The 6,000-nt window shown below is 37.8% G+C and overlaps 2 pseudogenes; both read right to left on the bottom strand.

Annotated features, from left to right (window-relative positions):
• The window catches only part of LOC133227859 (olfactory receptor 5D16-like), an 85,799-nt pseudogene that overhangs the window by 42,984 nt on the left and 36,815 nt on the right, over positions 1-6,000 (bottom strand).
• The window catches only part of LOC133229033 (olfactory receptor 5L1-like), a 40,049-nt pseudogene continuing 36,831 nt past the window's right edge, over positions 2,783-6,000 (bottom strand).

The following is a 6,000-nucleotide window of genomic DNA, read 5'->3' as shown; positions in this document are numbered from 1 at the left end:
TTAACTTTGATGATGACCATCATCACCAAGGTTCCCTGCTATGCTGAAGTTGTAGACCAGAAATACCAGGAAGAGGGGGCTTGCAGTTCTGGGTAGTCTGAGAACCCAAGAGGGCGAATGTGGCCCCAATGGTTATATTTCTCTTGGTCAGAGACATTCTTCCTGATGGATGGATCTGAACATCTGTCTTGCAAATAATATATTAGAAGAGTGACTGACACATCTATTTGCCATGAAGTGATGGGGCCAGATGCCATGATCTTCACTTTCTGAATGTTGAGCTTTAAGCCAACTGTTTCACTTTCCACTTTCACTTTCATCAAGAGGCTTTTAGTTCCTCTTCACTTTCTGCCATAAGGGTAGTATCATCAGCATATCTGAGGTTATTGATATTTCTTCCAGCAATCTTGATTCCAGCTTGTGCTTCTCCCAGCCCAGTGTTTCTCATGATGTACTCTGCATATAAGTTAAATAAGCAGGGTGACAATACAGTACTTGGATGCAATCTCAAAAACGACAGAATGATCTCTGTTCATTTCCAAGGCAAACCATTCAATATCACAGTAATCCAAGTCTATGCCCCAACCAGTAATGCTGAAGAAGCTGAAGTTGAATGGTTCTGTGAAGACCTACAAGACCTTTTAGAACTAACACCCCCCAAAAGCTCAATATACATACAGTTTATATACCAGTTTTTATTCATCTATCTAATAAAAAAATAAATATAATACGTGATAGTGAGAGAGAAAAGAATAAATAGTTCCAGGCCCCAAAGATTTCACTGAAACACACATAAAGGATCTTCCTAGTGCCAGTGAGTACCTACATGTTGTCAAAATGTAATCTCGGTATAATGTTGAGAGGTTAACAGTAATAACCATTGTTCAAACTTGAGGAAACTGAGAAATTGAGAAGTTTGTGTTACTTGTCAAATTAAAAAATCAGAGTCAAATTGCCTATCCCGGTTTTCATAAACTCCAGTGTAGTGCTTTCTAACGTTAGTATAGACACACAGAGAGATGCTTCATTGAGCAAGTGAATTTAATGTAGAAATTTACATAAATCATAATGGAAGCACAAATAAAGTATCAGTGACACATATGAGCCAAGGTTGAAGGAAGAAATGAAGTTTAAACACATAAAGGAAGGATGAACAAAGGTCATTTCATCAAGACACAGAAAAGAAATGTACACAGAGGTTAGAAGTCCACCTATGAGTCACAGTAAGCATTTAATGCATATTTTTAAAGTAAGCCAGAAGAAAGTAATTGAAAGTGAGAAAAGAGGCAAAAGTCAGCAATGCTGCTCTTCATAACAATGGTTATTAAATAATTGCATACATAGAGGTACCTGATGGTCTATAGTCCATGGGGTCCCAAAAGATCCGAACCTAACTTAGTGACTAAACAACAACCAACCAATACATACACATATATAATATATTAATATATCTACATAATATGTAGGCATATACATTTATAAGCATACAGACATAGCTGGGAGATATTATAGGTTTGGTATATTCACTTTATTGTGATAAGGCAAATTAGGCTTCCCTGACGGCTCAGACAGTAAGGAGCCTGCCTGCAGTGCAGGAGACCCTGGTTCGATCCCTGGGTCAGGAAGATGCGCTGCAGAAGGAAACAGCTACCCACTCCAGTATTCTTGCCTGGAAAACCCCATAGACGGAGGAGCCTGGCAGGCTACAGTCCATGGGGCCACAAAGAGTTGGACACGACTGAGCGATTTCACTTTCTCTTTCCAACAAGGCAAATATCAGTAATAAAGCAGGTCAAACACATTTTCAGTGTGCATATGTCTAAGTATGTACACTGAAATATTATGTCTAAGAAATGTACATATATTGGGACTTCCCTAGTGGCCCAGTGGTTAAGAATCCACTGTCCTTTTCAGGGGACCTGTGCTTGATCCCTTGGGGGCAACTAAGATACCCCATGCCACAGGGAACTAAACCCAAACACTGCAACTAGAGAAGTCCACATGCCACATAGAAGACCCAGCACAGCCAAATAAAATAAAATAATTTAAAAACTTTTTGCAAATCAATAAAAACTAAAAAATACACATATTCTAGTTGAAAAATACTTTAAAATGCTAACACCATGTAAACCTTCAGTGGGTTATAATCTTTTTCAATAGTAACATCAGAGATGGCAGATCACCATAACTTACACAGTAATGAAAAAGTTTAAAATATTGCCAGAATTACCAAAATATGACATGTGACAGAGATAGGAGTGAGCAAATGTTGCTGGAAAAACAGTGCTAATAGACTTGCTTGATGCAGGGTTGCCACAAATCTTCAATCTGTAAAAATGCAGTATCTGCAAAGCACAATACTGTCAAGTGCAATAGACAATATACATCTATGCGCGCACACACACACACACACACACACACATATGCTGCTGCTAAGTCGCTTCAGTCGTGTCCGACTCTGTGACCCCATAGACGGCAACCCACTAGGCTCCTCTGTCCCTAGGATTATCCAGGCAAGAATACTGGAGTGGGTTGCCATTTCCTTCTCCAATGCATGAAAGAGACACACATATACACATACATAAAGAGATGACCAATTATGTGTTAGGTATATTCCTAGGCTATTTTCACTTGACATGTAATTTAATTCCCCTAAAATTTCTGTAATGTAATTATTATCAATATTTCTATTATTCATATGTGATAATATATGAAACCCCTAAACCACTGGACACTGCAATGACAAAAACAAAAAATAATAAAGGAAGTAAGAACAAAACAATAAAGAGAATATATATATTTATATTTATATACACATATGGAATCTTATTCTCTGTAAAAACTGACAAAGGTGTGTTCCTTATTGTAAAATAATAGGTGTTCAATTATGAAATGAATCGTAGTCCCCATAATGGATGTTAAAATACAATGTGATACTTAGTCCATTAAACTCATGAAAGTCTAAGAGAAAATTAAATTTGTGTGCCTTAACAGTCCAGTATACTGTCCAATTTAAAACATTTTATATAGCATCAAAGCAAAGAAGTAGGCTGCACATTTTGAAATATTCTCAATCAATCCTAAACTTGTAAATTGAAAAGGCACAAAGAGAATTAAAAAGACTCACTCATAGCTATTCACATCTTGACTGCTCTTTTCACTCCAACACTGAAACGCATCATTACCCTTTCATCAGCCTCCAATCTCTAACCCTGAGTCCTGCTAGGAAAATATTCTCTAGGATAATATTTTGGAGCTTACCACTTTTCTGAGCACTTCTTTCACATCCTTGTTCCTCAGACTATAGACCAGGGGGTTCAGCATGGGGATCACTACAGTGCAGAACACTGTGGCCACTTTGTCAGTGCCCATGCTGTTGCCAGAGTGGGGCTGGCAATAAATGAAAAGGACTGTTCTGTGAAAGACGATGATGGCAGTGAGGTGGGAAGCACACGTGGAAAAGCTTTGCATCTTTTGTCTGCAGAGCGCATCCTCAGGATGATGATGAGAATAAACAAGTAGGACGTGAGGATGACCACAGTGGTGATAACCTCATTGAAAGTGGCCACAATGTATAGCACCAATCGATTCCCGGTGACATCAGAGAAAGCAAGACACAAGACAGCGGGAAGATCACAAAAGAAGTGGTTGATCACATTTGATCTGTAGGATGGGATCTGAAGAGCTAAACACAAGTGAGTAACAGAACATACAGTAGTATTGAGATAGCAACAAGACACCAACTCCATGCAGAGATTTCGGGACATGGTGACCATGTAGAGCAGTGGGTCACAGATGGCCACAAAGCAGTCATAGGCCATCACTGCCGGCAGAATGACCTCAGTTATCCCAAATGTGCAAAACAGGTAGAATTGCACAGTGCATTCCAGGAAGGAAATGGCTGTCTTCATTTAAGATGTTAGCTAGCATCTTCGGCATGACGATAGTGGAGTAAGAGAAATCCACAAAGGACAAGTGGCTGAGGAAAAAGTACATGGGGGTGTGGAGTCCAAAGCTGACCTGAATGAGAGCAATCATGCCCAGGTTTCCCCAAACTGCGACTCTATAGATGGAAAGAAACAGCAGGAAGAGGAAGACTCTGAGCTCAGGGGCATCTGAGAATCCAAGGAGGAAGTCTGTCACAGCAGTGCAGTTTTCCTTGTCCATGTCCTCCCTTTACCATGGTTGCAGAAAAATATTAATAGTTATTCTCCATGAGATCATCCCCAATTTAGTTTTGACTGTCTCCTAAAAGGGGAGAAGGCAATGGCAACCCACTCCAGTATTTTTGCCTGGAAAATCCCATGGATGGAGGAGCCTGGTAAGCTGCAGTCCATGGAGTCTCTAAGAGTTGGACATGACTGAGCAGCTTCACTTTCACTTTTCACTTTCATGCATTGGAGAAGGAAATGGCAACCCAGTCCAGTGTTCTTGCTGGAGAATCCCAGGGACCGGGGAGCCTGGTGGGCTGCTGTCTATGGGGTGGCACTGAGTCTGATATGACTGAAGTGACTTAGCAGCAGCAGAAGCATTCTCCTAAAAGAGACATGATGATATATAGGGTACATTTTATAACAAATAAATAAGGCATTGCTTTGGGGAAGTTTAGGAAAAGCTCAGAAATTGCATCACTCAAATACATCGAGTCCCTAGTTTACTTCACAGATCACAGGAAAGACTTGCATCCATATGAGCCTGTATGATTCCTTAAACTAGTTATATATAATTCAGAGCTTAGAACTGAATCATCAGAAAGATATCAAATATTATTTAATTATCCATTTTTTAAAATTAAATTAATATATACACAGCACTACATATAAGGGTTTCCCTGTTGGCTTATTTGGCAAAGAACCTGCCTGCAATGTGGGAGACCTGGGTTTGATCCCTAGGTTGCGAAGATCCTCTGGAGAAGGGAATGGCTACCCACTCCAGTGTTCTGGCCTGAGAATTCCATGGACTGTATAGTCCAAGGGGTAGCAAAGAGTCGGACACTACTGAGCAAATTTCAGTCACTATATATAAAATAAATAACAATGACCTATTATACTGCAAAGGGGACAATATTCCATATCTTATAATAATTTATAATGGAGAAGACTCTGAAAAAGAATATGATATATCTATATTTATACAGAATAGATACAGTTACATAGATATAGATATATCTGAATCATTTACTGTAGACCTGAAAGGAACACAGCATTGAAAATTAACTATAGGTCAATAAAATGGTTATTAAAAATATTCCAATACCTTTTTACTGACTTACTATTTAATCATTTCTCAAAGTATTAGGATTCAGTGGATAATTTTTTAGAAAATTTTTTATAATGAAATATATGAAGTATGCTTATTTAAGATTGCTAATTCACAAGTTTTCATTTATTTAAATATGGTTTAGCTGGGAAAGCAGATTTTATAATCTATATTAGTATATTTTCCTATAAAATTTGCATAGCAATTTTGTTAATTATGGCACACACTGTCTGTCATTCTTCAGGGAACTGATATTCAAAATCTGACATTCTGTAACTGTGACTCTCAAGCCTTATGAACACCTATTTGACAAATATATCCTCTGTTTTAGCTCTATTTGAAGAGCTAAACAATGATGTGAACATGTAATTAACAGAAATGCTTGCTGCTGCATTGCACCATTATTTATGAAAGCAAAATTTAGAAATAAAGTGTCGAGCAACAGGAAAAAAGTTCAAAGATACACTGCATACATATAGAAAATCACAGCTCTTTGAAGAAGTTTGCTTTTTTTTAAAATCTAAATTTATTTAATTGGAGGTTAATTACTTTACAATATTGTAGTGGCTTTGCCATAAATGAAGTTTTAATGATCTAAAAATGATTATGATAAGATGGCAAGTAAAAACGTAGTAAATCAGGTTGCACACACAGAATATTATACATGCATACATAAGCTGCATTGTATATCTGATCTTCACAACATCCATTAAATATAAGTATTTTATTCTGATAACTTTA

The sequence above is a fragment of the Bos javanicus genome, chromosome 1 (assembly GCF_032452875.1).
Source record: "Bos javanicus breed banteng chromosome 1, ARS-OSU_banteng_1.0, whole genome shotgun sequence".
NCBI lineage: Eukaryota > Metazoa > Chordata > Mammalia > Artiodactyla > Bovidae > Bos > Bos javanicus.
The sequence above is the reverse complement of the archived record's forward strand: the minus strand, read 5'-3'. Positions and strand labels throughout refer to the sequence as shown.